Source organism: Phoca vitulina, unplaced genomic scaffold, assembly GCF_004348235.1.
Source record: "Phoca vitulina isolate PV1807 unplaced genomic scaffold, GSC_HSeal_1.0 scaffold10, whole genome shotgun sequence".
Lineage (NCBI taxonomy): Eukaryota > Metazoa > Chordata > Mammalia > Carnivora > Phocidae > Phoca > Phoca vitulina.
The window spans coordinates 43,268,676-43,291,113 of NW_022589713.1; the positions used below are offsets into that span (position 1 = coordinate 43,268,676).

The 22,438-nt window shown below is 37.7% G+C and overlaps 1 protein-coding gene across 3 annotated transcripts in view; it reads right to left on the reverse strand.

Moving 5' to 3' along the window:
* The window catches only part of CTNNB1 (catenin beta 1), a 39,851-nt gene extending 17,639 nt beyond the window's left edge, over window positions 1-22,212 (reverse strand). For all 3 annotated transcript variants that reach the window (XM_032408930.1, XM_032408929.1, XM_032408928.1), the window contains exon 1: window positions 21,980-22,212. The gene's annotated coding sequence lies outside the window, so the exon portion shown is untranslated. The remainder of the gene's footprint in view (window positions 1-21,979) is intronic.
* Window positions 22,213-22,438: the final 226 nt, after the last annotated feature.

The following is a 22,438-nucleotide window of genomic DNA, read 5'->3' on the forward strand; positions in this document are numbered from 1 at the left end:
TGCTCCTCCAAAACGCCTAACATTAATGCCCTTTGTATTATCTTTAAATACATAGGGTGAAAAAATCGCTACTAGAATATGAACTGTCTGTGACTAGGAAAAATTAGGACATTTCCCAAATGATCTCTCTCCCTCCTTCATTTTATTGTCTTCCCTATTCTCTACCCTACCTATAAAGTAAAACATATATATGCGTAGTATAAAATAATATTTTTCCTTATCGTTCCCATCATAATGATACACAGTTAATGATGTTTTGGTATATTCAGTATTTTATTAAATTTACTATCGGTATTCTTTTAATATAAACATACAAAAACCAATTCCTTGTATTGTAGACCCTAACAAAATATTTTCATCTATACTGTATCATATATCTGTATTATAATTTAACCAAATCTCCCTTTCTTGAATATTTAATCCTCCCCCATTTAGTTTGCTATTCAAACAATGCTGAACAAAAATGTTTGCATATAAACGATTCTCTTAGTTTCTTCCACTTACCTTCCACATGAGGACTGCTCCAACTACTGGGTTAAAAGGGTAAGAATTTATAAGGCCTTTGATACACAGCTCCATAATACTGAGGGAACATAAGCAGACAATTTTCCACAGAAGACCCCGTACGAGTGGCCAGCCTACCAAGCAAGGTGTGAGGAGCATCAACTGTTACCTCAGGACAACCTACAGTAGCCATGTCCATCCATCTAATGTACACACCACCTGCAAGTTTTTCTAAATTCTGAAATTACATGCTTAATTTCTCTTGTTTGTTTGCCACATGTAGCCTTTTCGGCTTGCCAGATTCTTAATGCAGTCCTTTTATATATATATATATATATATATATATATATTTTTTTTTTTTTTAAAGATTTTATTCATTCATTTGACAGAGAGACACAGCGAGAGAGGGAACACAAGCAGGGGGAGTGGGAGAGGGAGAAGCAGGCTTCCTGCCGAGCAGGGAGCCTGACATGGGGCTCGATCCCAGCACCCTGGGATCATGACCCGAGCCGAAGGCAGAAGCTTAACGACTGAGCCACCCAGGTGTCCCTGTCCTTTTATATTTTTATAAAATACATGTTTATGTTACATATAAGAAGCTCCTTGAATAATCATTGGTATAGCATATTTAGGCCTCCTGTGTATATCCGAAAATACGATTTTACTATTTAAAATAATCGACTATGGTAATATTCTTTACACTCTGATATATCCTTAGTCTCACCAATGAGTAGCTTCACACAGAATCTTTGGTCAGTAACGTAATCCTAAAACAGTCTGGATACTTCAGAAAAAAAGATAATGTTTTAAAACACACTTTCACTTTATCCACTTTGAACAAATCACTACAAAAAGCAGATAGTTTTTCTTTAGCCTATATTAATCTAAGCAACCAAAAAGACAGATATTTTAAAATACAGCTATCTCAAAGTACATAGGAAATAGCCTTTATCTACACAGGCACATTTTTATAATTTCCAAATATAATTTTATGCCAGCTAAGTTAAAAAAATGTTTAATGTTGTTGATATTGTTGATGCAGTGAAAGTACAAAGATTACATGCCAGCTGCTTAATACCTGGGTGCAAAGAGAATCAGAAATGAAGGGTATTAAAGATGCCTTCAACTCTCCAGCGTTTTTTTAAAGTCAAATAAATACAGCAAAAATACATACATCTCTTAATCTGGTTCACCCATGAGTACATGACTGTTATATTATTCTCTATATCTTGCATAGCAAAAATAACTGATTAAAAATAAAACAAGGAAATGAACATTTCAGGTAAACTCCAAATATGATTTCAAAATATGAGAAAATCTTTGTACTTTACTATTTTCAAACAATTAAAATGGAACTATCCATAAAAGACGTAAGTATTTCATGTACATTTTTGTCAAACCAACTAAACCTAACAAACTCAAGTCTCAAAGATGAGGATAAAATAAATACTCTGTCTCCTTAAAGAGGCAGCAGTCACAAAAGCTAACCAGGCTACAAGTCTATTTTAGAAGGCTAAAGACTATAAGCTATGTGGGATGTGGGAGGGTCTGTTTCCATCATATCCTGAAACTGAAAATCCTGCTTCTCTTTCGAGTTCACAAAATGATGATTAGCTAAATACTTTTTAACTTGAGGACTTTCTTTAACACTCTAGAGACACTTTCACACCCATTTTAAGTTACAGTGTGACAAGGCTGCACAGAAAGCAGTTCACAGTTAAACTAGATTTTTAATAAAAGGGACCATTATGTACAAACTACTTTCTTATATACAAATAGGTTAGAAAAATATAATCACAAAAAGATCTCATTCATGAAAGCAACAATAAAAACAAAGTACATACAAGATTAAATGGAGTTATGTTTTTTGACTGGAAAACTTTTATATTAATAAGATATTGTTGGCTTTCTCTAATTTAGTTTATAAATTTAATGTAGTCCCCCAAAATTCTCAGATTTCTTTAGCACTGAAAATGGTTCTTAAGTTCATTTGGAATAGAAGTATAAAGATAATTTAAAAAAAAAAAGGACTGAAATAACTATGAGACGGGACCAATTCTATCAGATACTAAAATACATTATAAATCAACAGCCACAGCAATTAAAGAATTGTATAATTGGGATATGAATGGATAAGAGACTATTGTAATCACACAACACCAAGATATAATATGGCAATTTAATAAATCAAAGAGGTGATACTTCAAGTAGCGGGAGACAGGTGGATTATGTGATTAACAGTATCAGGAAACGGGCTTGTCTTCGAAAAAAACATTTCTTTTATCCTTTTTTCATCTATTTTCATTTCACTATGTTAAAATTAAACCTACATTTATCAAATACTTACATGTAAGAAATCAAACAAAACAATGAGATAAAACAAGGTATATATAAGCAAGGGTGGTATATATAGAAATACATGATGGTAAGAAGCCAAACAGAAGTATGACTTGAAACTCTGGACTATTTGTGTGTGTACATAAAAATTTTTAAATTCCAGGCAATAACAACAACAACAAAAACCCACCACATACAAAGTAATTTAAAAAATGACACGCTGGACACAAGACAGGTAAAATAAGATTAAAGGCTAATATCCACAGTACACAAAGAACCAAGGACAAATCAGTAAGAAAAAAACATCAGGGAAAGGGCAGGAACCATCATTTCAAAGGAAAAATAGAAAGCAAGCAATAAATATACACAAAAGAATAGAAACTCATTTATTTTGCTTATCAGACCAGTAAAGATAACCATCAATTTGTTCTCTATGGTTAAGAGTCTGTTTCTTGGTTTGCCTTTTTTTTTTCTTTGCTCATTTGTTTTGTTTTTTAAATTCCACACGAGTGAGATCATATGGTATTTGTCTTTCTCTAACTCATTTCGCTTAGCATTATGCTCTCTAGCTCTCTCCATGCTGTTGCAAATTGCAAGATTTCATTCTTTTTTATGGCTGAATAATATTCCATTACATATAAACTACATCTTCTTTATCCATTCATCTATCAATGGACACTTGGGCTACTTCCATAGTTTGGCTATGCTGCTATAAACATAGGGGTGCATAATATTTTCTCAAATTAGTGTGTTTGTATTCTTTGGGTAAATACCCAGTACTGGAATTACTGGATCATATGGTAGTTCTATTTTTAATTTTTCGAGGAAACTCCATACTATTTTCCACAATGGCTGCACCAGTTTGCCTTCCCACCAACAGTGCAAGAGGGTTCCATTTTCTCCACATCCTTGCCAACACTTGTTTCTTGTATACATGGATTTTTTTTTTAATAATACAGTACTGTAATAAAAGTATTTTCTCTTATGATTTTCTTCACATTTTCTTTTCTCTAGCTTACTTTATGGTAAGAATACAGTATATAATACAACACACAAAATATGTCTTAATCCTCTGTTTATGTTATTAGTAAGGCTTTTTTTTTTTTTTTCTATCAACAGTAGGCTATAGCAAGTTAAGTTTTGGAGGAGTCAGAGTTATACAGAGACTTTGGACTGTGTGGGTCTGGTGCCCCTAATCTCATTATTCAAGAGTTAACTGTAGTTAAACTGGCAGAAACTTTCTGGAGGGTAAGTTGGCACTACCCATTAAATGTAAGTGTAAATACCCTCTCACTTTAAAATTCCATTTTTAAAACAGAAATGTATTATGCAGGAATATTCACAGAAGTATGCCAAGAGGTCTGCACAGTGAAGCAGTCATAGAAATTGCTGGAAATTACCCAAATGCTCATCAACAAGGGAATGAATAAAAAATAATTTATTAAATGGAATATATTTTCATCCATTGAACAAATACGTAACACCTTTCATATTACTGGCACTGCAATAACAGTGAATAAGAGAGTCAGAGAGTCAAGCTCATACATCTAGTAAAGCTTGCATTCTATGATTAGAAAGTTAATAAAAACAAAACAATTTAAAGAGAACTGCTGTGAAGGAAATAAACAAGGTGAGAACAGAGTAACTGGCTGAGGAGGAAGGCTACTCTCGGTAAGAGTGACGGATGATGGAGGGACATCTGAGCAGAGAAGGAGAAGCCAGTCACCTGAAGACGGGACAGAACACTTCATGCAGAGAAAAAGTGCAAAGGAAGGTTATGAGCTGTTTGGTAAAGGTACTAAAAAGGTCACCAGTGTAACAAGATGTCAGGGAACTATGAAAAGAGGAAAGGACCAGGTCAATAAGGATGTAGAGTAAAATCCAAAGTGCACTAGGAAGCCACTGAGATGCATGTACTGTGATTTAGGCCTTTTAAAATTCACTCTAGTGTCTGTATGGATAAAAAAGAGGGTGAGGGGCCAAAAGAAAAGCAGGGACACCAATCAGGAAGCTACTATTAATTGTAAATCACCCAAGTGGGAAGGGGTAGTGGATAACTATGTAGCCATTAAAAATAATGAATATTTTTAGGGAAAAAAAAATTCAACACATATCTGATATGCAAAACATTTGCATATTTTAAGATTTTTGCACACATTCCCAGAATTAAATTTATGTAATACAATAGTATTAGAAATGATAAATGTCCAAGAAAATATATCATTTAGCCCCATATGTGTTAGCCAGTGATACTGAACATGAAGGAAACATTTCTAAGTATGAAAGCTAAGTGGCCTATTTTAAGACTCTCTGCGAAAAAAATGTGGAACCTTCTCAACCAACCATTAGTACCTCAAGGCAAAAAAAAAAAAGAGATATTCTTTGGAAAAATAATGTTTTCTAAAAGCAAGGAAATCAAACACTGCATTTTTTTGATATTTAGAAAAATAACATTTTATTTAATTATATAATTTTCCTATTTTTAGTAGTTTAATAGAAATTTTCATTCAGTTCTTGTTCTATTAAAATGGCACTATTCTAAGAATCAACTGCATCACAAAGTAATGCCAGATTTGGCTGACTTATTTTAAATATATTTTACAGCATAATTTTAGGATGTTGCCTTGTAATATCAGGTAAACATCTAATTTTTCCCTTGACACAATGTATCATAATTAAATGCTTAGTAACTTGAGTTCTGAGTCTAATGTTACCCCATTGAATGTTTCCAGAAACCTCATAAAGTAGACAACATTCCCCAAATTATCAGATTAAAAGCCTGACTAGGAGCAGTTAATATAAGAGTACAGCTAATAAACTGATCAGTTAAAATTCAAATCCAGGTCTTATGTTTAAGCTCAGAGTCATGAAATTTTAATCAAATCCTATATCCCACCCCCATCTGAAAGCTAAGGACAATTCGTATTTAACAATGTTGCAGATCAATGCAAGAGAAAGGGTAGCAAAAAGAACTACATTCTTTGAACAGTGACTACAGGGAAAAAACAAAACAAAACAATCTAAGATGCGACTCACTACATACTTCATACTTTGACTCCTGCCTAGCTAGATGGCACTACTGCTGACAAGAAAATGCAAAATTTTCAAACACAAGCTTATTACTCCAAGGAGATGTAAGAGTTTATTTCAAGAAAGTCTCCAGATGTTAATCTCTAGGTTCAGGCTATAGGCAGAATTAACAGCAAGGGACTCAATGACTTCTAGAAGTAATTAATGCATTACTTTATACCCCTTAGCAATAACCTTCCTCTTTTTCACTTGTTATAAGAGTTTCCCACCATACAGCACAGAGACCTTAAAAAAAAAAAAAGTTCAATGTGTGAACACGGTGAGGGCTGGGGCTGTTATCTTTAGTTTTCTCATTGTATCCAAAGTGCTTAGCACATACCAAGCTTTTAAAGATTTGATGGACTGAATGTGCCAATAAGAAAGATGTTCAAAAAAACTAGACAGCAAGACAAATGAAATAATACAAAGGCTGAGATAACCAAAAAACAATTATATATAACCTAGGAGACTTCTTAAATGCCTTTAGGAACATGAAGGATTCATTTATGAAGAACGTATATCTGAAACAGAGGTCAGCAAACTTTTTCCGTAAAGGGCCAGACAGTAATTATTTTAGGCTTTGTAGGCCATAAAACGGGACTACATCAAAATAAAAAGCTTTGCACACCAAAGGAAACCACCAACAAAATGAAAAGGCAGCCTACCAAATGGGAGAAAATATTTGCAAATGATATATCCAATAAAGATTAGTATCCAAAATATATAAAGAACTTACACAACTCAACACCAAAAAAACCCAAACATCTAATTAAAAACTGGACAGAGGACCTGAATAAACATTTTTCCAAAGAAGACCTATAGACAGCCAACAGATGCATGAAAAGATGCTCAACATCATTAATCATCAGGGAAATGCAAATCAAAACCAGTATGTGTTATCACCTCACACAAACCAGAATGGCTAGTATCAAAAAGACAAGAAATAGTAAGTGTTGGCAAGGATGTGGTGAAAAGGGAACCCCTGTGCACTGTTGGTGGCAGTGGAAATTGGTGCAACCACTGTGGAAAACAATACGGAGGTTTCTCAAAAAATTAACAATAGAAATACCATATGATCCAGTAACTCCACAACTAGGTATGTATCCAAAGAAAACGAAAACACTAATTGGAAAAGATATATGCACCCCATGTTTACTGCAGCATTATTTACAATAGCCAAGATACGGAAGCAACCTAAATGTCCATCCATAGATGAATGGATAAAGATGTGTGTGTGTGTGTGTGTGTACACACACACACACACACACACACAAACGGGATACTACTCAGCCATTAAAGAAAAAAAAAAAAAGGAATCGGTGCCATTCATAACGACACGGATGGACCTCTTAGAGGGAATTACGCTGAGCGAACTAAGTCAGACAAAGAAAGACAAATACCATATGATTTCACCTGTATGTGGAATCTAAAAAACAAATGAACAAAAAAGCAGAAAGACTCATAAATACAGAGAACTAGTGGTTGCCAGAGGGAAGGAGTGAGGGATGGGTGAAACAGGTGAAGGGAATTAAGAGGTACAAATTCTCAGTTTTATACATATATACACATATATATTTCCCAGTTATGAAATAAATACATCACAGGGATGAAAAGTACAGCATTGGAAACATAGACAATAATACAATATTGTAATAGCATTGTATGGTGACAAATGGTGACTATGCTTATCCTGATGAACAGTGAGTAATGTACAGAACTGTCAAATCGTTATGTTGTACACATGAAACTAATACAACATTGTATGTCAACTATACTTCCAACAATAAAAATGTTTTTTTAAAAAAGATCTTTGTTGCAACTACTCAACTCTATTACAGTGTGAAAGCAGCCACAGACAATATGTACACAAACAAGCATGGCTGTGTTCCAGTAAAACTTTACTCATGGAAATCGCACATTTGCAATTTCATGTACTTTGACGTGTCATGAGATCTGATCCTTCTTTTGACTTTTTAATCTGCCATTAAAAAATATAGGAACTATTCTTAGTCCTCAGGCCATACAAAAACAGGTGGAGGACAGTAGTTGCCCATCCCCTCACCTATTTATTACATACTTTCATGGAGAACAAACCAAAGGCAACAGAGTTTACATTTTTAATTAAGTACATTAGACCTAAATGTGAAGACCCAGTAACAGAAAGCGTTTTTTAAGAAAGTTAACAGGTTGCTGAGAGGTCACACACTGCTTTTGCCTGTACCTCCAGAAACAGTTTATGTGAAAAACAAAACTGGAACAAATGACATATGAAAGCCACATCAAGACCATTTATTTGGGAAAAACACTTCCGGCCATTAAGACCAGGTATGGACTAAACCAGAATTAGGCCTCAATATATGTATGCCTTTTAAAGTCTTTTTTTTAAAGATCTCCGTGTTTGCTTGAAGGACCCTTTAAACTGGCTACCAGATCCTTCCAATGATTCTAACCTAGAAATTTAAACACAGAGGACTCCGCTCCATCCCCATGGTTCTTTAACCCAGTAGGGCTGGGATAGGACCCTGGCATTGCATTTTTAAATTTGTTTAAAGTGTCATACATGTTGCTGACACGGCTACCCCCAGCAAAGGGCTACAGCTGTAGATGAACCATATCCAACTCTATGTATGTAACGGTCAGCAACTCAAGTTAAATAATAAAACAAATGGGACTCCACAGAGTAACCACAGGGTCAGCTCTTTAAGAAATACCTTTCATTAAGACAACACAGATTCTTACTGTAACCTTCTTTTTTAAAAGATATTATTTATTTGAGAGAGACAGTGAGCACGAGAGGGGGTGTGGCCCTGACCTGAGCTGAAATCAAGAATCAGATGCTTAACTGACTGAGCCACCCAGGTGCCCCGATTCTTCTTAATCTTTAGCAACCTTCTGTATCTCACCATGCATACGAAGTTTATGTTACTTTCCCAAACAGAAGGACATTTTTGCTGCCTTTGACAGCCTTACCGTAGTAACAGGTTTCATAATCATGAGGCTCTCTTATATTTAGGAAGAGTAGCAGAATATTACAGAAAGTAGAGTGAGCTAGGAAGCTTTTATTTTCAAAATGTGACTACTTTCATTATCTCAATACAAAAAAACCTTCAAGGAATAGCTCTAAATCTCTGTTCTATTTTAAGCCCAAAAATACACCAGTAAATGAGAGTCATAACCTGGAGGTATATATGAATGCCTCAATGGTGTATTATGTTCTTTGTTTTCTCGATTTGCCAATTTGTGATGTTAATCAAGATTTTCTGTTCCACAGGTTTCCCCACAATTCATTTACTGAAAAGTTCAAGGATATAGCAATACCAATGGCATAAATACAACGTATGTGTAGATTTCATTTATTCAACAACTGTTTATGCAAATGCTACATGTGAGGAGGTATAACAGATTCTGGGTAGACAGTGGCGATTAAAGCAGACATCGTCCTTGCATCCTTGAAAGAGCGGTATGTGTATAACTAAGTAACAAGTAGGAGAAGGGAGTGGAATGACACAAGGACAAGTGGAAGGTCCTACATATAGTGGCCAAAGGCTTCTTGAAGGTAACCTTCAAAAGCCGAGACCTGAAGAAGGACGCAAAAGAGACAGCATGTAAGGAGCAGAGCAGGAACATTCCAGAAACAGAAGTAACATGTGCAGAAGCCCAGAGTAATAAAGCCCTGATCACGTTTAAGAATGAAACCTCGAGACCAGTGTTTAATTATAGTGGGAAAGTGAGTGCAATGAGATGAGGCTGAAAATAGCCAGATCCTGTAGAGTTCTCTAGCCTTTGGTAAAGAATGCTTTTTTTTCCCTAAGTGCTACTGAAAGTCCATGAAAGGTTATAATCTGAATAACAAAATCCCACTGAGTTTTTAAAGATTTTATTTATTTACTTATTTGAGAGAGAGAGAGCACGCTTGCGCATGTGCAGGGACAGGAGGGGGGATGGGGAAATAATCTCAAGCAGACTCCCTGCTGAGCACAAAGATAAAGGCAGGGCTCAGTCCCAGGACCCTGAGATCATGACCTGAGCTGAAACCAAGAAGAGTCTGGATACTTAACTGACTGAGCCACCCAGGCACCCATTGAGTTTTTAAAAGCTGATTTTGGTTATAATGGGAAAAACTGAAAAGGGGACAAGAAATAAAGGGAAACCTGTAAAGAAATTACAGCAAATAGTCCAGGTGATGGTGGTGGCTTAAGCTAGGGTAGTAGAACTAAGCACCAAAAATAGCTACACTGGAGAAATACTTTGGAAATAGAAACAACAGACTGGTTGTAATAAATGAGAGAACTTAAAGTAGGGTAAGAGGAATTAAAGAAGAATCTTAGGTATCTGGGTTGAGCAATTAGGTTGTGATACTGAGTTTAGTGCAACAAAGGAAAAAAAAATGGGGAGTATTTCCAGAACTGCACTGTCCAATACGGGTAGCTACTTGTCACATGTGGTTATTTACATTTAATTTTATTAAAAATTAGTTCTTCAGATTGCCATATTTCAAATGCTCAATCGCCACATGTAGCTGTTGGTTACCATACCGGACAACACAGATGTAGAACATCTCCACAACAGAAAATTCTACTGGTGAGGGGTGCCTGGGTGGCTCAGTTGTTAAGCGTCTGCCTTCGGCTCAGGTCATGATCCCAGGGTCCTGGGATCAAGCCCTGCATCGGGCTCCCTGCTCAGCGGGAAGCCTGCTTCTCCCTCTCCCACTCCCCCTGCTTGTGTTCCTGCTCTCGCTATGTCTCTCTCTGTCAAAAAAATAAATAAAATCTTTAAAAAAAAAAAAAAAAAGAAAATTCTACTGGTGAGTGCTGTTATAGAAGGAAGAAAGAAAAAAATAAATAAAAATAAAAAATATATATATCAAATGCTGGGTAGTCCAGCAAGAATAAAGCTAAAAAGTATCCATATAGTTGGTCAACATGCAAGTCCAATAGTGAGCTCAGTGGAGCATATTCACTGGAATAAATGAAAGCAGAGCATGAACTGGAATGGGAGATGAAAAGCGGAGACATGTCCATAGGATAGGAACACACTGTGAAATGGAGCACAGAAATAAATGGGGCATTAGCTGGAGCAAAACAAAGGGTGTCCAAGTCTAGAATATTCACCCAGCCAACAAACCTTTACTGAGCACCACCTGTAACTTGCAGACACTCTTCTGGGTACCAGGGATACAAAATTAAGACAAGACCAGGAGAGGAAGAAAGAACAAACAAGTAAACAATGTTACTTCAGAGTATAAGTAAGTGCCACAAACCAAATAATATGATAAAATGAAAATGAGTGAACAGGAAAGACCTCAATGTAGAAATGATACCTGAACATGAGCCATAAATGACAAGAAGGAACCATCTCGGCAAAGGTCTGGAATATACCTATATGCTATTGGGAATGATCCAAGTGAGGTGATAGAACTCGCTCAACACACATTTACCAATCAACTTAACTTATGCAGTATGGCTGTAGGCATTGGGAAGAAAACACTCAAGGATACAGACAAAAATCCCTGTCTTTCTGGAGTTTACATCCTAGTAGGCTAAGAAAAAAGAAAATAACAAAACAAATGTTATATTATGTTATCTATTATGTTACAGAGGGATAAGGGCTAAGGAGAAACATAAAGCAAGAAAGGAGATAGGAAGTTAGGGAAGGACTGTGATTTTAGACAGGACAGCAAGAAAAAGCCCGAAAGAGGTGAGGAAGTGAGCCATGATATGGGAGCATGCTTCACCAGTTGGAGGAAAAACATAACAGTGGCACAGAAGAAAAGGAAAGTAATAGGTGATAAAGAGAGTGCTGAACAGAGGGGGTTTGTGCTTTTACTGAATGAGATGGTAAGCATCTGGAGGTTTCTGAACAGAAAAGTTACATGATCTACTGCTTTAAAAGGATTACTCTAGCTACTGTGTTGAAAATACGTTTTTAGGGGAACAAAGGTGTAAGCAGGGAGACCAGTTAGAAGGCCTGTGCAGTAATCTGGGCAACTGATTACAATGGCATGGCTATGGTAACTAAGAGAAGCAGCCTTATGGGAAATTGGGAGCTCAGCTCTAGATGTATATTAAGTTTGTGATGCTTCTTAGACACCCCAAATTTTTTTCAAAATAGTTGGGTATTAGCATGTAGAGTTCAGAGGAGAAACCCAAGCTAGGGATATAAATTTGGAAGTTATCAGCAAATAAATGTTATCTGTTTAAAGCTATGAGACTGGAGTGTATTTAGACAACAAAAAAGGAGAGGTCCTAAAACTAAACTCTTAGCCACATCAACAAAGAGGTCAGAGAGAGAACAGAAAAAGCAAAGGAGACTAAGAAGGAACCACCAGTGAAGTACGAAGAAAACTGCTAGCAGACATGGTGGCCTAGAAGTCAAAGGAAAAAGCATTTCAAGCCAACTGTGCCAAATGCTACTAATAGGTTAAATGAAATGAGGAATGGAAATTTATAACAGTGGTTGTTGGTAGGGTTCAAAAGAAAAGGGAGAGTGAATATAAGCAGAATTTTCAAGGTATTTTGTGTAGGTGGTGGGTGAAAGGGGAGACCGGAAGAGAAATCTGTTTTAAAATGAGATAAACAATCATTTTTGTATGCTCATGGCAAGAGCTAGTAGAGAAGGAAAAACCAATGATGCAAGAGAAGGGAGACTGACAAGAGTAATACTATTCTTGAGACCATGAGGGAATGGGATCTTGTGTACAAATGAACTGGTTGTCCTTATCTTGGAACACTAAAGTTCATCCACCGTGACAGAGAAAGTAAAGAGCAGAGTCACAGATACGGGAGCATGCAGGTATTCTTTCAATTATTCAATATGCTTAGTGAAATAGAAAGCAAGGGCATTAGATGAGTGAGGATAGGGGAGGAGGTGCTGGGATATTTGAGAAAAAGAAAAATACAGTCATAAAAGAGGGTGAATAGACCAGGGACCATTGGGCATGAAGCCAGAGAAGAACAAAGTTTTTGAGAGTATATAAAGTGATTATTATTCAACATGAAATTTCAACTGGGTATAAATGAATGTAAGGGGATACTGAAAAGCTTAGATGGATAGATTGTAGGTTCTGGTGGAGATGAAGGGCTGTTGGAACTGGAAGTATTTACTAGAGGAATAAGACAGTGGGACACGTGAAATGAGATTGGGGTGGGGATAGTTACTGATAAAAGACAAGGTATTCTAGGATATGAAATGGGAACACGTGGATGAATTAGATTGAAAAATAAGATCACTGAAGAAGAAATCAAGGAACTAATAGCCCAGAATATTGGAAGCATCTTTTATATCAATGTTCCTCAAAGAGCCAGACCATGACACCATAAGGAGCTTGCACCAGATTATAAATCAACATACTGCATCCTTTATCAAGAAGAATTTAGTGACAGGTGATTTATATTCTGGCACAAACCCTTTATCTTAATCCATGCTAGTAACTAACAGTTCAGACCAGACGACATTTTGAGTAGCACTGTTGACGTGGACACTGATTTCACCAAGAATTATGACAGAAATAAAGAAGACAGTGAGCCAGGCTAATAAAGTGTTCAAGGAAGGAAGGAGATGACCCTCCTTACTTTTTCTTCTTTTCTCAAACATCCCAACACCTCCCCAGGAAAGTTGGTAGATGACTAAAATAGAGTGGTAGTGGGTAGTATAATTTGATGGCATGAGAGTCAAAGTTTGAAGTTCTGGAAAATAATGGTTAAGACGTGACAATGAGAAACAAAGACATTTTCTCTACCTCTTGGTTTAGTAGTAAAAGCTGTGCAAAAAGGTACTGAGAGAGCTGCAAAGGAAGTAGCATTATCAGGAGAGAGGCTAGGTTACAGTGGGATTAAGAAAGAGAAGGGAACATTCCCAGAATACACTGAAAATAAAAGGGGTCTCCTGATGACTATGAGTTATAGAATGCACAATAAGTGAATTTGAGGATGATAAAAGGTAGGCAATGGAGAACAACAACAACAACAAAAATCCCACAAAAAACAAACAACAACAAAAAAACAATGGGATTAGAATCTGGAGGGATAAGACTAACACAGAAAAGTTAGGTATAACTAAAAGAACAAAGTCCTTGAAAAGGCATGAGTCAGGACTGGCCTCTGACCAGGATATATACTCTTTCCTCCATTTTAAAGATGGACATTTGATGCAGATTGATAGATAGGGTAGTGAAGGAGTTCCTGCTTAGCTTCTGATGGGCGAGAGGGGACTCATTTGAAGAGCGGAGGTTAAATAGTCTTCCTGTTTTGGAGCTTTCTAGAGAAATGGAATACAATCTGGGGTATAATGGCAAAGGGAGAAATCTGAGGCCCTTTAGCCTATAGTCTGGGTATTCTTCAAACATGATTATTAAGTATTCTTACAAAAAAAAAGTCCAATTTTAGTACTTCCCAGCTTCCACTTTTGAGCAATATCAATTTAACTATCATTACTCTGCCTCATGAGTGACCCCCAATCTTTAGGTGTTCCAGACTTTTAATTTCTTAAACTTTCTATCCTCTTATTTCTTATTCTATGGGAAACAGAATGACTGGCACTCTGATTCAGGACCCAGGAAAAAGGACAGATGACTTAAGGCAGGAAATAGTGACCTACAGGACAACTATCAGAGAGTAACAGTTTTACTACATGAATGGATAACACAAAATATTCATAACTAAGAAGTTAGAACAATATAAACCTAATTTCATAGTCTCACATGTTTTTTTCAACAGACGATAATAAAAAAATAATAAAATAGCTGGACTTAAAAACCAAACTGTAGAATTCAGCAAAATGCCAGAAAACAGACTAAACTTACAAATGTATCGAAAGAGTTACATGTCCACGCATACTAGGTTTCCTATAACATTTAATGTCTACTTTTGCATCTAAATGAACTATTAGGTAGACAGAAGTAATGTCTGACATTGCTACAATCTTTCAGTAGCTCAGAAAAATAACTGTCTAAACCAGTACTTTCTACATAGTAGAATGGAACACCACTTGGAAACCTCCACAGTTAGACTGGAAAATATTTCCAAGAAACCCTTGTTCCTGTTTTACACATATGGCACTCATCTAGTATATGGCAAACTTCAAAGACAAACTCACTCCCTATATCCTTACCCCAAACCACTTAATTATACTTAAAAAAAAAAAAAAGTTTACAACAACCACTCCTCAGTGCAGCAAATTACTACAATCATTTAAGATCATCTTCAAATTGCATTCCCAAGAAATTTTGCAGTAAATCTAACTTCTCACACTTTTATATGAAAAATGTACAATAAAATGTGTGTATATACATACACATACATCACAATTATTCCAGCTATCCTAAAACCCTTTTAATAAAAGCTTATTAAACTAACCCTACAGCCTTTGCACATCTTTTACTTCCAAGTCAGATCAGCTACCAGCATTCACGGTAAGATTTATTAATCACAGATATGGTTTGTATGCCTTGAGAACTGATGAACTTGACAGAACTTAAACAGGTTAAAAATATCTCCCCCCCCCAATTTTTTTCACTAATTGTTTAACCTGTTACAAATCAGTTAAAAGGAAACAGTACAGCAACAGGTGAATTACAAAATCACAAGTAAAACTGTGGGAACATTAGTGAAGAAATGAAGAGACAAATAAATACGGGAGAAAATGGGAAGTGCTACGAAGCATTTTCACCTCAGCATCATCCAGCTGTTCACACTATTCAAACTGCTGGGGCGGGGGAGGGAGCCTTTTCAACAAGTTCATAAGAAATCAGAGGCAGGAAATTTCTGGAATGTTATAAGAGAAACTTTACAGTGGCTTGACAAAGTTACATGGGGATAGGGGATAGGCCAAGGAGTAAGCACCTCTGAGATAAATGTTTTGTGAAAAGTTCACTGATCAGTTTTGTTTGTATTCTATACCATATCATATAAATACAACTGTAGCACTATTCTCAGATACTGCGTTTTATAATCAATGTTGCCCTATGCACTGCATTTTCAGTCCAGACATAGCTTGTCATTTAAACGTGTAGCTTGCAGACTAAACACCCAACTTTTCTAACTCCAGAAATGAAAAACTTTGCCCTAGCAACAAAAAGATTTAACCAAAATCTATTTAACTGCCTGCATAAATTTATTCTAACCAAGTAATAGCATGCCATTAATTTAAGTAAAACTTATATTCAATTAATTTTTCATTATCTAAACTTTGCTTTTAAGTTTTGGATTTGGTCTGATAATAGTTTCCGTTAAAAGTGAAGACTTCAGATAAAAACCAGGACGTGATTTAAAGACCTCAATAAAATTTCAGGCTGACATGATTATGTACACACAACCAAAACATGTCCAGCATTTTTAATATCTTCACAGATTAAGTTTTGAAATCTCTTTTAAAAATGCTCTTTAAAAAACTATAATTAAGATGACCAAGTTGTTATTTCTCCTTTTCCTTGACCAAAACTATCTTATAATTCCTAAACTCAAGTGTGAGTTTCCCAGATTTGACAAACAAGTTAATAATACAAAAGTGCTTTTAAGTTCCTAATGTATAATCAAGTGATAGAAGGTATTTTCCAAGTGCCTAAACATGACCCTAATAGTTTAACAATCTTATTTCCTATGTTATATGAACCCACAGATTCATATCATCCTCATTTAGTAGAATCATTATCACAAAGAACTGTACTCTAAATGGGACTATCGCAGATGTTACAAACTGGCAGTATCCTGCCAGTAGGTGTATTTAATTTGTGCTGAATAGTGTCTTAAAACATGAATTTCATTCACCAACATGTGCAAATCAAAGGATGCACATTAATCTGATTTCCTGCTTCTCTCAAGAAAAAAAATCAGATGATGTGGCAACATGAACTATATTCCCACACAATAGCTGGAACTGCTGAAGATTGGCTGCTTAGAAAGGATTTGTACTCTCCAATTTGTTGTATTCCACACAGTCCCAGTTACTCTATACCAAATGGTCCTAGAAACACTGAGTAGCCATTGCCAATGTAATAGAAGACCAATCCTATATGGCTTATGAAAGCAATCTTACTTTAGTCACTTATCTTGAATGTCAAAATGTTTATGTTACAATAATGAAGACAAGCAGCCAATTTCAGAGATAAATTAAGTCCCTAATAGAATTTTTCAGTAAGCTGTATGCACATACTTTTTAGAAGAACTTTCAAATCCACTCTCCTATCTTGTAAAAATTTTGGAAAACTGGAACAGCAGCTATTCAACCTTAAGAGACAATAAATGATGCAAATGCTAAGAATCAACTTGAACATTACTAATTCCAAAAATGATCCATTGTGGAAAAAAAAAAATCCATTCTGAATAACCATTTGTATAAAACAAGGCCTTCTTATTGTGTTTAAAAAAAAAAAAAACTCTTAACAATATTTCTTAGTCAAAAATCATTATCAATGTTTTCAAAAAATTACTTGAATTCCAAGAGCAAAATGGAGCAGTGATACTGTCATTTTCCTCCCCTACTGTCAACTTTTCGATTTCATTTCAACCACCCATTATGGAAAACAGGCAACATTTTAAAGTTTGTCTGAACTAATTAATTTTCCATAAAATTAACATTTGACTTCCAAAAGTTAATTGAGAATACACTTCATTCTTGTTACTAATCAGAATCCAAACTGAAACAAGTATATTCATAAAAAAATGTTACTAATAGAAACATAAGACCTTTACTACAGGAGCAGGGAGAAAGGTTTTTATTGAAAAATTTAAAGGGCAAAATATTGGCATAGTACATCACCACCCACAACCTTATACAATGGGAGCCTATAGTAACCAGGGCATTATAGTCTAGAGTTCATATACACTCATGACTGAGCTAGTTTTGTTTCTATCTAGTTCCTAACACAGACATACTCCTTGATAATATAACTCAGTTGAGCACTTACTCATGTTTTACTGTGTACCTTATTTTAGACACACTGACAATCTGATTAACTTTTTCTGAGAACTTTAGTTTCTGTAATTCATTAGGACAACTAAACACATGATCCCTCACCCCCAAATTCTTATAGTGAGTTTTTGGTTTTATCATCATGATATATTTAACCTACTTAAAGTGGCTTACATTAAATGTAATCCCTAATTTAACTTTGATCTTTCTCCTACAAATATTGGTTGAGATGACATTTTCTCAAGCCAATCTTTTAATGATCACTATTGATATGAATAAATTATTCTAGAATTCAAAAGGTTTCTTGATTGATGCTTTCTCATCAGAACTGTTCAAAAATATATTCCACACAAACTTGCTGGGGGGAAAAAATCACAAGCATTACATTATATCCACTGGAGGGCACTCAACATGACCAAAGCATGCAATGAAAACATGCCCTAACACTACTCTCACTCTGCGGCTGCATCGGGTTTGAGGGAGACTCTGGGGGGTGGGGAACGTCTCTTAAAAGAAGAGATGAGGGGCGCCTGGGTGGCTCAGTCGTTAAGTGTCTGCCTTCGGCTCAGGTCATGATCCCAAGGTCCTGGGATGGAGCCCCACATCGGGCTCCCTGCAAAGCAGGAAGCCTGCTTCTCTCTCTTCCACTCCCCCTGCTTGTGTTCCCTCTCTTGCTGTCTCTCTTTCTGTCAAATAAATAAAATTGTAAAAAAAAAAAAAAAAAAAAAAGATGCCCACAATTAACAAATTCAAAAAGGCAGTTAAACTCTAAAAAAAGGGTTCCTAATGTAACTGACTTTCTCTGTTACAAGAGCATCTTTCTTTAAGGAAAGTAGATTTTATACATACTTTTAAGGATAACAGGGTTCAGGCCTCAAAGGATCTAGGTTTCAAACTGAGTCAAGCTCTGTCTTGCATGAAACACAAAAACACAAGCAGCATTCCTAAGTAAACAGAGGAAATAAAGAACTTTCTCCTGAGTTTAAATGATGAAAAACTATACGAGTTAATTCCTACCCATTTTCAAGCACCACAAATCACATATTTTATCTTCATGGAGCCTGAGAAGTATATACTTATTTTAGCCTATTAGCCTAGTTATCTGTCACACAATTAGAACGTATTACATAAACAATGGTCTGTTAAAGAATGAGAACTTATTCTGCAAATCAGTATCCTCTATATGAGGGCACAGGAGGCAACAGCTACATGCTCTAGAATAATCACGAAGCAGTTCCTTGTCTATGTTTACTATTTACTTTTATGGTATAAAAATGTTTTTAGTCAAGCTATTTCAACAAAAGGTATCATATTCCCAACAAAAAGAGAGCTGCAAGAAAAACTTAATACAACTAATGTTTTCAAAAACAAGGTCACAAGTCAATATGAAGCACTACACAAGAGTTGTAATACTTTTAATTAGAAGTTTGTCCTACACAAAAAGCATTCACCCCTTCCACCCTGGGTTAGCAATCAAGCATACTTCCAACCAAGTTCAAAGTACAAACTTAAAATTTACCACCTACTCATCTGCAATTATTATCAACAACTAGTAAACTATGAAAGAGAAACAAAATCATGTCGTAACTGGACAGACATTTTCTTTCATTTGAGTAACACAAAAGTTTCATTTGGCTGAATATACTTAGATAGTCCATTTTGGGGGGTTATAATTTCACTGCTACTTACAACTATAAAAAAGATATTCAAACTTTTCAATTATCCACATCCCTAGTTTCAACAATATTTATGCTCCTCTTCCCACCCTCCCAACAACAAAAAAGGGTATCTGCACATAGTTTTTGTAAGTGCTACATCTTAAAATACCCTTTGAGAAATTTACCTACTTCATGTCTTCCCTTCCTATTTGGGGAGGGAAGTATCTATGAAAACAAGCACACAAAAAAAACTTCATATATATGAACAATTTTTATTCTAGTCATGATTAGTAACAGTACGAAGCTCAATTCAGTTTGATGAGTTTTAATATTGGAATATACATTTACTCTACATAATAATCTTGGCAAAGGATAACTAATAACAATTAGTTCAAAAGAAAGAAAACGTCTGAATACTTGACACTTGAACACTGGTAAATGTTTTACTTTTTTATTAACCGCCTTATTTTAAAAACATAGTTTTCCCTGAAAGCTATTTAAAATGTTCAGCCTCTGGGAGTCTCAAGCTTAGGACTCCACAAGGACTCTAAGTTGCACGCTATACTAAACTTCCTAGTGCATTTTTTCCCCCTCAAGGACTACAGGCCTGAATAGTCTCAGCATTCCTTTAATCCTATAGAATAGTCTTCTGCAAGTTTTTCAAGTTACTGTTGCAATCACTTTAGGGCCTTGTCCTTGTACATGGCCTTCAGAACAAAGACTGGGTCAAAGTAATGAATATTGGGTGCAAATTAAGCAAATTTTGAGAAACAATATTCTCCAGTAAACCTTAATGGTTTTTTTTTTAATCTAGAGAATGTGAAAGTAAAATAAATACTGCAGCAGCCTCAGTTGCTCAGACCCAAAACAAAGTCTCCAAAGTAAAACTTTATGTCACTAATTTAAGCAGATAGTTAACGGTAGCGTTATGTAAAGACATTTCAAGCTATGTCTACTGTTTTGTAGGATGAAGACAAGTTAACACGAAGATATCTAAAGGTCCTGAATGTTCACCAACTGACAATACTGAAATGGCTTCCTAAATTCCACACAAAATACGTTATAACTTCAGCGATCTGAAAAACATTAGCCTAGACTTTATCAAAGGATAGCCGTCTCTTCAAGTTGATGTCTAGTCTAAGCCACCACTATTCATGATACAAAGCTCTCATTTCACTAAAACCACTCCTCGATTTCCTTTTGCCGACCTCTGCATACCAGCAGGCCAGTCTCTCTTCATTCACCACTCACAAACTCAGGGGGGAGGGGAGACCACAGATGTCTGGAAGATAGAAAGTATGGAGACAATGCTCCCTCCAAAAGGGAACAGAAAACGAAGGAAACAACTACACCCAACTGCCAAAGCTTTTAAGTTTCGCGGATTCAGAAGCAGGCTTTGAGAACTTTCAAAGTCTCTGTTCAAAATCCTCTCCCTAGACAAAACATTGAAAGAAGTTGCAATTATTTGGTCAATTTCGTAGCGAGGGAACAATTCACTCTGATGAAAAGAAAACGTGCTCTAAAAATCATGTTTAGCTGCCATAAAAGTATTTGAATAAATCATTTCTCCCAACAAGGTTCTCGAAGCACTCAGGAGCTGAATCCCGCCGTTCACTTGATAAGAAACAGTAAGCCAGTCGCCCTGGCCCCCGCCCCTATTTTTACTAGGGTCTCACACCCACCGCCATAAATCCAAAAGACTCCCCGTACGTTGCATGCCGCTTTCACTCACCTGCACGGCACAAGAAAATATAGGTGCAGCACACGGATTTATATGTGCAAACCCTACTGACGCATCGCACCGTCTGCACTAGTAGTTTGGTTCCTCTAAGGTTTAAAGTTGCTTGGGTCTAAACAAGCGCCAGTGCCAAACTCACATAAGCGTGGCATTAAAAACAAAAAACAATTCTCTTAAGAATTCTCTTAATTTGTCCTTAAGAACGAAAGAGGAAATCTGAACAGAAAGTCTACCGGCCCTATCGACCCGGCAGATGGGACCTGGGTGGCGTCCCAGGCCCAGCGTCCGTACCCCAACTCCCCGCTGGGGCTGGGAAGGCGGAGCCCCCCACCCCCGTCCCCACCCCACCCCGCCCCCCACCCCGGCCCGGAGCATCCCGAGGCGCAGGGTCCCTCCCCCAAACTCGGCCGCGGCCGGAGCCCCGGACGGAAACCACAGCCTCCCCCGCGCCTGCCCCCGCCAGCCATCGAGCTCCTGGACGCGCCCTCGCGTCGCCCCCTCCCCGCCAGCTGCGCCCCCGGGGCCCCGAGGAGCAGCGCGACCGGAACCCGGGCCCGGCCGCCGCCCTCCGCCCCCCGGGCGCGGCCCGCCCCCGCCGCCTCCTCGGCGCCCCCAGCCCGCACCCCCCGCTCCCCACCCCGGGCCTCCGCGCCGCGCCGGGCCCGGCTCCCAGCCGCCGCCGGGACCGCGCGCCCGCGACGAAGTTTGGCTCCGAAGAGGGAGCGGGGGCAGCCCCGGAAGGGTAAGGAAAGGAGTGCCCAAGCACCTCAGGGGAACAGGCTCCTCCCGCCGCTGGAGTCCGACCGTCCTCGGCCTGCGGTGGCGGCTCGGCGGGGACTGGAGCTGCTCCTCGGACCTTCCTCCGTCTCCGCCTCCCCTCGCTCTCTGTTTCTAGGGCCGCGCTAGCGCAGCTGCCACAGACCGAGAGGCTTAAAATGGCGCCGCACAAGGAGCTCTTATAAGTCGCGCAGTGGCCTCTGTATCCTGCCGCCACCGGCGCAGCGCGGAGCGTTCCGCCGTGCGAGGACAAGGGGCGGGGCGCGGACGAGCGGCGAAAAGTAGTCCCCGCGCCGCCAGCGACTGCCGCTGTCCGACAGCCCTGGGCAGGGGCGGGGCGCCCGCTCGCTCCCCGGCCGCTCCTCAGGGGAGAGCCTGGAGGGTGTCCCGCCGCGCCGCTCTGAGGGGCGGCCCGCGAGGGTACCGTGGTCCGAGGCGGGGAGGCCCG